The following is a 12,310-nucleotide window of genomic DNA, read 5'->3' as shown; positions in this document are numbered from 1 at the left end:
ACTCAGAACTCCGAATAATTGAAACTCAGGTTATCTACACATAATAGACTCGTCCGGTATCTATATCAAAGGATGCTATTTTGAATGGGAATTTCGAAAAAACTACGATACGAAATGAATTTCCAAATATCACAATTGGAATTTAATGTCAAATGTCAATCATCTATAATAATGTCCTAAATAAAATTCAAGATATAAAATGCAACTTTTTGTTATATCGACCCAACGAATCAGAATTTAAAATGACAGCCAAACTTATTTTCTTTATTTCTAAAATGTCCTGTTTTTGTCAACCTTGTATCTTTCAATATGATGTTTATTCACCACTATAAAATCTGATATATAATTTTATGTTATTGCATATTTTTGACAACTTTCCCTGTATAAGTTTTCATTTTCAAAAAAAGATGTGTGTGATATGTATTTTATTTATTTTGGTAGTATATTATAAAGCCATTTATATAAAATATCAACGTTATTGAAACTGCAGCTGAACAAATTTCCTTTGGAATGACCCATACAGAACCGCGTGTTTTTCTTGAATTTTGGAATACACCACCATGAATCTTCAAAGTCTTCCAAATTCACTACGGTTGTGTATATATTGAATAGACGCAGTCTGTCCAACAAATCCCTGAATATCAACGAATTATAGCCCCATAATGGGCAACTATAGACTGAAAAAAATGGAAACTGCTGAGATTTCTGGAAAGGTTGCTGCGACGGTTCTGAATGTTGTTGTTGAGATGACTCTGACTGATACTGCACACGTTGATGTATTATTCTGAAATAAATTCGATTTTTTAATGAAAACATACACTAAATAAATTTTTTTGGCAACAGAGAGGGTAATGTCTTTCATGAAGTAATTGCTACACTTATAATGAAAATAAAAAAATCAAGTGTCATTCAAAATAATGAATTCAAAACACATATTCTGCACGTACTAAGTGAAGGAAATATATTGTATGAAAACACTACTTTATGCGGATCATATCTGTGAATGAGAATTTTTGACCCGAATGAAAAATATTGTATACACCCAAAAACTCTTTGCTCATAAAACAAAGAAAAAATTGGAAACAATACTAACCTTAATTTTGTACAATCTCAAATGAAACGACAAGATTCGGTTTCCCAATGTCCATTAACCCTTTGAACACAATAGCGTATTTTCCTGATGAAAATTCTTCTAAGTGAGGACGATACGCCTCCGTCACTCGGTGGGGTAGAAATGATACTTTATCTCCCAAATCCAACAAGACCGCCTCACCAAATTTTCCTTTCACGATTTTTGCGGTGAATATCCTCTGCGGCATCTCCACAGGCTAATCTGCTACTTTGATACTTGGCTTTCTCTTCACGATCGAACTTGCATTCAACTTTTGTAAATCCATCTGCGAAAAATAAAAAATGAAAGCTTTATGTTTTGTTTCACAATATATGCGAATACTATCTCAAACAAACCACGACATGTAAAACATTCGACTGAAATCATCCAACATATATATATATATATATATATATATATATATATATATATATATATATATTGGAAATCAAAGGATTCAACAATTCTCAACAACTTTCAATTAAATTACATTTGAATAAATTCATCTGAGGAAAAAGTCAAACTTAAAACACTTACTTTCAAATAGAAATCGGTGCACTTGTCACTTTCAACGGATGCAACTAACTCATTTCGCCATGCATAACGTATTTATAGTAAAATAAGTGATGACATATTTTAAAATGAAACAAAGAGCCTTTGTTTCGTCGCTTTTAGAACTGCATATCTCCGGATGCAGATTCGGCATTGGCAGTGATCAATGTCACCTTGGGTTTGAATATAAAAATTAGTGATGACATATTCTGAAATAAAACAAAAGAAAATCAAAGAGTCTTTGTTAGGTGCCTATTCAGCGTTGACATTGATCCATGTCACCTTGGATTTGAATAGCGCAACAAACACATGAATTCTGCTTTTTTTCCATTTTATTTGAAGTACTACATGTGATGATGCGACTATTATTAGTGAAGATACAACTTTGTGCCCTCTTGGCATCGTCTCCGTTTTTTTTTCTCTGTCGATGAATTCTGCATTCGTTTCCCTTTCATTTGATGTGCTGCACGTTGAGATCCAACTATCATTAACAAAGATGTTGCTTAGTGTCATTCTGACATACTGCGCCATCTTTGTTTTTTCTCTGTCGAAGAATTTTGCATTTCTTTTCCTTTCATTTGACGTGCTGTACGTGACGATTCGACAATTATTAACGAAAATGTGGCTTTGTGTCCTTCTGACATGTTGCTTCAGATTTGTTTTTTCTCTGTCGATGAATTCTGCATTCGTTTCCCTTTCATTTGATGTGCTGCACGTTGAGATTCAATAATCATTAATGAAGATGGGTTAGTGCCCTTCTGACATGTTGCACCATATTTGTTTTTTCTTTATAGATGAATTCTGCAATTCTTCTTCTTTCATTTGAAATGATGTACGTAACGATTCGAAGTTTTTTCAATTATTCTCTCTGCAATTCTTCCTATGCTGTTTCACATTAGGCGCTCGATATTATACTTTTTATAGTCTGCAAATTAAATCATTTGAAATGAGTACCCACACCGACCTGTTGCGACTAGTATAGCGAAAATAGATTATGAGGTCCTTTTGGCCTCGTAGAATGATTAACTATGTTTTTTGACATCTACACGAATCCATTGATGTCAAAATCATCGGAATCGGACGACCGGAAGTAAAAACCGGAAGTGACCTGTTTTTGACGGATTCGAAACCTTCTCACCCTAAGGAATCCAATAATACCATATGTTTCAGTATACGATGATTTTTCCATTTTTTTATCAACAAATTATGTGTTTTGAATAAAATTTTTGCAATAACATTACACTCGTAGTTGTTCATAACCCAACAACTTTTAATTTCAAATGTGTTCAATGATTTTCTTTAAATGTGCAATTATTTCTATGCTATTTCACATTGGGCGCTGTATATTATACTTTTCATAATCTACAAATGAAATCATTTGAAAAGAGTACCCACATCGGTCTGTTGCTGCTAGTATAATGAAAATAGGTTATAAGGCCCTTTTGACTTCGACAAATGATTAATTATGTTTCATGACATCTAAACGAATCCATTGATGTTGAAATCATCGAAATCGGAGGACCGGAAGTGAAAACCAGAAGTGGTCGTTTTTTGATGGATTCGAATCCTTCTCACCCTAAGGAATCCAAATATATCATATGTTTCAGTATCCAATGATTTTTTCATTTTCTTTGTCAATAAATTCTGCGTTTGGATCAAGCTTCTGCAATTGGAATAAACTTATAGTTGTTCATAACCCAACATTTTTCAATTACAAGTTTGTTGAATTTGCAATTCTTCCTATGTTATTTCACATTAGGCGTTGGATATTATATTCATTACGCCATATTTGTTTTTTCTCTGTCGATGAATTCTGCATGTCTTATCCTTTTATTTGACGTGCTGTATGCGACGATCCGATCATTATTAGTGAATATACAACTCAGTGCCCTTCTGACAGTTGCGCTATTATTTGTTGTAATATCTCATTCATTTCCACAAATCCTCACACATTTTCTACCACGCCACCACCTCCTACACTGACTACGTCACTTTCAAGCTTTTAATGATTTATCACTATTATTATCATTATTCGACCCTCATTCTCCAGTTCAATTTCATCTAGCACAATCAATCGAGCAATATTTGATTTCTCCATTCCGATTGGCTGACCGACATTACTCTGTAACAGAAGTTAGGTTGAGTGTTCCACAAGGTTCCGTTCAAGAGTCTAAAAATTCGCAAAATGAATCTCCATATGACAAAGCATGGACGTTAGTCATTTCCTGATGATGCTAACTTGGTTAGCGAAAATGACTGTCATATTGAAACACGAAAAACCGTTACGACAATAACGATGAAACGATAACGAATGAACGCACGGAAAACGGTCGAAAACGCACGAAAAACGATCGAAAACGCACGAAAAACGATCGTAAACGCACAAAAACGATCGTAAACGCACGAAAAACGATCGAAAACGTATGGAAAATAACGTATTTTGAAATGTCATTGTCGAATACTTCGTTCCCCCATTGCCCTCACGTTGAGTCCACAACGCTCAACCTCTCGACACTTTTGGATCTCTTCTTTCTCCTGATGATGCTAACTTGCTTAACAAAGATACGAGACTTCCGACATGTTGGAACGCTAGACATGTTTTTTTCGTAAATGATGTATTTTGAAACGCCCTGTATACACATTAATATCATATTTCAAATCGACATGTTTTTTCCTTAAATGATATATTTTGACGCACCCTGTACACTTCGGCGTCATATTTGTTTTTCAATGATGTATTTTGAGATACCTTGTACACATTGAGGGATCGCACGTTGAAAACTAACAGCCTCGTGAAAGTGTTATGTTTTTCTTAAATGATGTATTTTAACGCACCCTGTACACTTAGACGCCATGTTTGTTTTCAATGATGTATTTTGAAATACCTTGTAACATTGAGGGATCACACTTTGAAACGATACAGCCTCATTGATCTGTAATGTTTTTTTCTTAAATCTGATTCATTATTATTAATATATCACTTTCGCGCTTCCAATTTTCATCGAGTCGTTCACGATTAATTCCAAAACCGGCAACGCTACATTACTCCATAAACAATGATTTATTGTACAACTGGCAACGCCGAACCTGCCATGCTGGCATGTATTGACATTTGACAGATGCAGTCTTATGAGTCTAGTGTTTACAGTGTCCTTCTTCAACTAATGGATAGTTCAGCTAGTGACTTATAGATGACTCTGTGTGTTCTATAACTTAATTTTCAAACCGGCAACGCTACATTACTCCATAAACATTGATTTATTGTACAACTGGCAACACCTGCTTGCACTAGCAACCGGTAAAACTTCGATCTCCATCTCTCTTTGCATGGATTACGTCACACGCGTCTCTCGCTCTTATACACACATACACATCTTTACATGAAATATTAATTATTTCCCAAATCTAAGTATATTTTCCTATCTTCAATATGATAATGACGATTACATTCTACGGAAATCAAAAAATAAAAATGCTTTCAAGTACAATGAATGAGTCAATTTCGGTCCCGACAAAACTAACGCTATAAATACCCAACATTCGCAGTTGTCTTCAATATCTTACGATGGTGGCTGAGGACAATGTCTACGGCGCGGACGATCCAGGTTCGAATCTCATAACTATAAACTTTTTTTAATTAAAATCACGTGACAAGGAGGTCTGAGCGCTGATGCGGAATCCCAAGGGGGCCGAGGGGTGAGGAAGAGTCGCAAGAGAGCCTGAGCGGTGATGTGGAGTACTATGGGGGCCGAGTTCCATGCTTGAATCGCTACGATACTCGTTCCATCCTGCGTCGATGACGTCACACGTTTCCCCCACTCCTGTTTGAACCAAAAATTGCAGAAAGTTTAGTTCCATAAGAAAATACATGTGATTTTGGGCTCGTGGTCTCTTTGTTCATCTACTGTTGTGATATAAATAAAATATTGCTATCACATAAATAAGATATTTCATGTTTACAAAGATCATGATTAGCTTCTGTCCAAAATAAAACGAAAATTTTCTGGAAACGGAGTTTGAGACCTATGTGGATGGATAAAAAAGTTTTTCCATTCCAATACCTAAGATTCCTAGAAGCCCTGGTGTTTGCAACGATTAGATTTTGTTTAGAACTTTTTGAAAGGACCACCTGTTGCTTTTAACAATACTTACGAGAGTTTTCCCAAGATTCTGAATTGTTCGAGTCCCCGCCGAGTCAGTTAAAATAATATTATTTGTCATTGTCAAAAAGAATTTCAACTTTTGGTGTTTTGAAATTGAAATTTTTGTCATCCCAATCTTTACATTGTTCATATTTTTTATTATAATTTTCGTTCGTTAGTTCTCATTTATTTTAGTTACTTTTTTCAGTAGTAATAAGGAATAGTTTTATATAGTGTATAAGGATACTTTTTGTAAGATGGGACAATTCTGTATTTTGTGTGGACAGTGTAAAAATTCGAGTAAACATCTGTATTCAGTGCCAAAGGTAAATGAAATATTTCATAATTACTGTCATTCCACCAATGATAAACTATGTTTGTATCTGCCTACACCAAAAACAATATTTTGAATAATCCTTCACCCTTTCAAATCCACCTTCTGCTACTAGAGTGTCATTACCTTCTTAATCATAATATCAAATTGAAAATAAACATCACTTGTGTTTTTTTTTTATTTTTTTTTTAAATACAACTTTATACCTATTTGCAAGAAAAGTCTACTCATACATATACCTAGAGTTGAATATTACAGTATGCAAATAGATTTATTGCATTTCTACAGAATTATTCTGAGAAGTAAGTTTACACTTACATAAATTTTAACACCCATTTAAAATAGGTATCATGAAATTAATATCAGCATTAAATTTAAAACAAATAAAAAATTAAGTTAAAATATCTGAGTTGGTCATGTTCAACTATATCAATAATTATTAAATCATAGATTAAGTTTGAAAATCACTGACTGAGTAGGGCTCCATGTCAAACAAATAGTTCCCCATCCTAACAGAATATTGTATCTTTTTGAAATCCTGTGGAAAATTATTGTAGAACATGAAGGTGTTGTTGTACTGTGGACTTGTATATTTTTTTTATTGGGTGGTTAAAAGACTACTCCTGTATGATTAGAAACCTAATATTTTCTTAAATATATACTTGTAGTAATTGTTACTTGTAGCATATAGAATTCCAAGCAACCAAATAGTATGCTCTTTTAACTTTACTTGTTCTCAATTGGTGATTTGAATGGTTTTATTTGTGCATTGTACCTTTATATAGGATGAAAACAAACAGAAACAGTGGATGAATGCTGTCAGGAAATATCTGCCTGATGGTGCTTTTATTTGCTCAAAGCATTTTTCCATCTATTTCATTGGTGAGAAAAAGCTATTGAAGGGTGCCAAATCATCATGCATGTGAGTATTCATTTTCTACAGCACTACCTATAAATCCTATCAAAGATTTGTATATTTTTTCAAGGTGCACTTATAGAGAAGTACTTAATTGTACGTATTTCAAGAAAACATGCACCATTTCCAGAATCAGTTTTCTAATAATTTCTGCAGTTGGAAAGTATCCATTGAATAAGGTATCAAAAGCAAATGTGATCACATACAAATCAAGAGAGAACACTTGGTGTTATCAAAATGATAAATTTAAAATTTTTCATATATGAAATGATAAATAACCCCTTCTAGATTTACCTATCTTGAAAAAAAAATCTTTTCAACCGGCTGTTCTCTAAGATTGACCCTCAGAAGTTCACAGTTGGAAACAAACACTCTATGCCATTCATTTCTCTTGAAGATAAAAGATTGTTGTTTTCGGTTCAACTCAAGCATATCAATGTCATTCTACAAATTTCACATAAGGCTCATAACGGACTTTAAAGAAAGTTATTAATAACATAATATGAGAAGAGATATTTATGTAACCATTATTGGATTGAATCATGTTGAAAAAGGATATGTCAAAAATTGTACGAATGTGTGGAGTTTAGTTATAAAATTTAATATTATTTTTCATTTCAATGATGGCAACTGCTGTTTTGTTCAATATTTTACATCATATTTGCGCTTGATACCTATCATAAAAATACATCATTATTCAATACGGGCTAATATCATTCTATAAATAAAAGGTGTTCAGTGGAAGAAAGGGCTAAAGTTGAAGAACATTTTCTACAAATGTCTGATTCACAGAAAATTAACTTCATTAACTTCACCCTGTATTTCCTAATATTTCATATTTGTCAATATCTGTGTAAGCGTACTGCTCACACATGGAAATAATAAATACGGTATTATTATTATTATTATAAACAGCCTCTTCTGAGAACATAATCAGAAAGAGGTGTATCTTTTAGAATCTTGGGTTATATGTAAGAGTCACACGTTAAAAGGTAAGATTTCTTTAATCCCTGTTCGCACAAGTTTCGACTTCTGAGGACTGCCGTTCGTAGGGGAACGACAGCTGGTTAACAGAAAAACCTATTTTAACCAATACCATTTTAGTTTATTGTCCATGTTTATTTACAGGGATCTCAATTTATTCATTTGTATATAGGTGAACCCCAATTTTTGTTTACAGTAAATTATATAAAAAAGAAAGCTCGTACTGTACCACTTATACTACTACTATAATTATTATACGACACATTTATGTGTGTTCAATGAAGGACAATTAAAGTAATGAAAAACATTTACATGAGCAAAGAGTGAGATTCTTAAAAATATTTTCATTATCACAGAAGAAATAGATTTTATCAGAGTAGTTATTTTCAAGTCTCAACATTTCAGATAAAGGAGAATGATACCAATAGTTAGTTAAGTGATATGGTGTAATAAATAGCTTTATTTGTCTAATGGACCTCTATGGAACATTGAAAGTTATAAGGGAGAGAATTTCTGGACAATCAATTATACCAGAAATAATCTTGAATGATTTAGTGTAACTTTGATTCTGAAATCTGCATATATTTCTAAAATCGAATTGAATGTATGAACGTATCCTGCCTAATTTGGTTATAGTTAGTTTCCTGGCTTTGCCCTTGTCATTTTCGGTAAAAATATTCAACTGCAACTGAGACAGACATATTCAGTTGCGTTGATGAAGTAATCTTACAGAATAAAGTTGATACTGAAATTAGTTTCAATTATTATGTTGTGACTGGCTGAAGGTGACGGTCATAGTTGCAGTCAAAACGTTTAGAGTTTACCAAAAAGACAATAGCAAAACCTGGAAACTAACCAGAACATTCAAATCAGTCATAAAATCATACTACATGAGTTACTGAAAATTATCTACGAAGGTTGCTGAAATTTTCCCAGATTCAAAGATTAATTTTCAATTTTTTTATAACTGATTTTATTTTTCAGTTCGCAGTTGAATTATCCAGTGGAAAAAATTCCCTTTGAAACATGAACAACTGAAATACTTGAGTCCCTATATTTAGTTCTGTGGTCAGTTTTTTCAAAGAATATTTGATAAAGCATCTGCCAAATATCTACTAAGGATTGTGTGATCATTTATATAGTTTGATTAATATAATTAATTAACATGTATTGATCTAAAGGGTAAAACATGTTTTAGACAAGTAAGTTGATGGATATAGCCATTACTAAGTGGTAGAAGATCATCATGAAAAATTAAGATTTTAGACAAGTTCTATTGTGATAGTCATTTTTATAATAAAAATATGTATTTTGATATTCTTTATTTTTCAGTGAAACCGCTCCTAAACTTTCACTAAACGTTTTTCCTGGTCCATCCTGTAGTATTCTATCCGATTCACTAGACTCTGTTCCAAAACATCCATTGGTAAATTCTAGCAGTATTCAACTAGAGAATATTCCTAACCCCATCTTGGTTTCAAATACTTGATGACATCCAAAGTAAACCAAGATCATTTGGAGGTGATAATGTTCACATATCCATAACAATTCCCATCAACTTTGTTGTTATCATTTTCAGCACTTTTTGGGATGATGACAGCTGCAGGTGGATGCAATACTCATCCCGAGTCAATTCAAGTTGGATAAATATTCCGCCTGATGTCTCTCTATTTTCTGATAAAACCGCCCAGGGAGAGTAATTTTAGTGGAGGAGAAATGATGAAATCCCTTCTTCATATTGGAGATCTGAAAGAAAAAAGCAATATCAGGTGTTTTTGAGAGGGAACTTAAAAGAAACCTATTGTAGGTTGTGAACACCACAAGGAAAATTTGTCAAGAGAGGCACTGAGGACATATTTGATCTCTAGATTGAATATCTGCTGTGCTAAAGAGCATAATGTAAGAGCCCTCGAAAATAAAAATTTTGAAAAAATACAATTTTTCTGTGAGTCAAATTTCGAAAACCCTGAAAATATCTGTTGAGATATGATACTCTCATCAGCTGTATGTTTTTTTTTCAATTTAACTGAATATTTTCAAAAAACTACCTGAATCATAATTGATGAACACATCGTTTGAAAAAAAAGGACTCTTTTACACACTCAATGTAAAAGGTTGTAGTAAGCAATTAAAGTATATCAGAAGACATTTTGTATTTGTATTCTAAAAGAGAATAAGCTATTTTCATCATATCTCTTTCCAAGGTCACATTCTAACAATAAACGGCAAAGCTTTGGAATTCACTGCCTCAGAAGGTGTTCCTTTAGGCTTGCAGTCTGCAGAAATTCAACCATGGTGTTCTCTGAACATTACGGTATTTTACTTTTCGTGGGAACCTGAATATAAAACAAATCCCATCACAAGGAAACTAGAAAATAATTTACCACTGATGAGGACATTAAATACCATTTCACCTCAGATCGATTAAAAACTAACTCAACTTTTAAACGGTTTGACGTATAAACATGAAAAAAACTTTTGGGGGCTATTACCGATACTATTTTTAGAAAAAAAAAACACATTGTGATTGCTCATTGGATGGCTGGGGGAGGCACTTCAACTTTTTCAAAATTTTAATTGGCATGGGGGTCAAGTGTCAAATTAGTCTATCAGGGATGGCCTGCACATGAAATCATAGCAAAAATATGACTCAATGAAATCACATTAAAATATTAATGAAAGATATTTTAATTGAACTTTGTTCAATTTATGCTGGAATTGTGAACTTCGATAACCATAATTACAGAAATCTCATAAACTTTAATATACTTTACAGACAATAAATAGTTCACATTCTTTCTAAACCAAAGTAACGAGATATGTATGCATAAGAAAATCGATGTCCTGATTCATGAATAAAACTGCTAGGTGTGATATGTATACATCCATAGTCACTATGAGTAGATGTATTTTGGTTGAATATCTATTAGAAAACATCTGTGTTTCTACTGATTACATTGTTCTTCATATATAAACCGCTTATTCCAAATTTTATGCATCAAAACTTTTTTATCAGTAATTGAAAAAAAATCAGTTAAAAGTTGGTGCTTATCAAAAGGATCTCTTAACAGGTAATCGAAAAGTTCAACAAAGAATTCACTGGGAATATTTCTTTGTAATCTAGTGAATTATTAGGAAGGTCCTCATTAAATTTTTATAATTGTTTTCAATCTCACTGGTATGTCATCACCTCATTATTCAAATCATTTTCGATTAATATTCCATAGTTCCGTAGTTATTGAAATATTTGTTGTTTCATGAATTCATAACAGTATATAAGAGATGATTGCTTTTGATTTTTGTTCTTTTTTTGAAACATTAAAATATTCCCAATGATTTTTTTCTGTATTTCCAAAAATAGAGAGACTTCTGAATGACTTTTTGAAAAGAATGATGTTTAATGCACAAACCAAGGACTCAACACAACTTTCCCCATCACCCATGATGGAATTCCGGCAAATTTTCGTTATCTGGACACCCGGCGATTTTGAAAAAATTTTTGACTGTACTTACGTATTTTGATGCGTAGATTACGAATCCGAAAGAAAAAAGCGGCGCTCTCCCTTATTTAAAAAGTTACGGCCCTTCAAAGTTCAGAAAAGGGCAACTTTTCAGCCTTCTTTTTCACCAAATAAACTATTTAAAAACACAAGCATTTATTCACTAGGTCACCTTCACACCTTATTCCTCCTTCTTTAACACTTTTCACTTCAATAATCAACATTTTTCTTATAAAAATGTTAAAAAATGTACGGAGCTGCTTTTTGGTTACATATCACTATATTTTACGTTTTTAAGGTTAATGATATGGTTGGTACGACTGATGCAGTCCATATTCCTGAAGTAATTCAAATGTTTTTTACCTTCATTCTTTAGATCGTAAATTGGTTTTTGGTGTTGTATTACGAATTTGAAATAGTAGGCGACGGCAAATACCAACCGCTTTTTTCTGAAATGTCACTAGTAACTAACCTAAAAATAGAATAATGTCACCAGAAAAAGCATTCGTTTTTAAATTAAGTTTTTTATAAGAAAAATATTGATTATTGAAGTGAAAAGTGTTAAAGAAGGAGGAATAAGGTGTAAAGGTGACCTAGTGAATAAATGCTTGTGTTTCTAAATAGTTTATTTAGTGAAAAAGAAGGCTGAAAAGTTGCCCTTTTCTGAACTTTGAAGGGCCGTAACTGTTTAAATAAGGGAGAGCGCCGCTTTTTTCTTTCGGATTCGTAATCTACGCATCAAAATACGTAAGTACAGACAAAAATTTTTTC

The 12,310-nt window shown here is 32.8% G+C and overlaps 1 long non-coding RNA gene across 1 annotated transcript; it reads right to left on the bottom strand.

Annotated features, from left to right (window-relative positions):
• Positions 1-392: 392 nt before the first annotated feature.
• On the bottom strand, positions 393-12,249 carry LOC141487089 (uncharacterized). The gene is made up of 3 exons (XR_012468194.1): positions 11,553-12,249; positions 1,094-9,785; positions 393-784 (listed from the first exon to the last, which is right to left on the bottom strand). It is a non-coding gene; the product is annotated as an uncharacterized lncRNA (long non-coding RNA).
• Between the last annotated feature and the right edge of the window lie 61 nt (positions 12,250-12,310).

This window comes from Leptinotarsa decemlineata, unplaced genomic scaffold (genome assembly GCF_025532065.1).
Source record: "Leptinotarsa decemlineata unplaced genomic scaffold, Ldec_3_MD MMD2_tig00078363_RagTag_RagTag, whole genome shotgun sequence".
Classification (NCBI taxonomy): Eukaryota; Metazoa; Arthropoda; class Insecta; order Coleoptera; family Chrysomelidae; genus Leptinotarsa; species Leptinotarsa decemlineata.
This window is presented reverse-complemented; position numbering and strand designations above follow the sequence as displayed.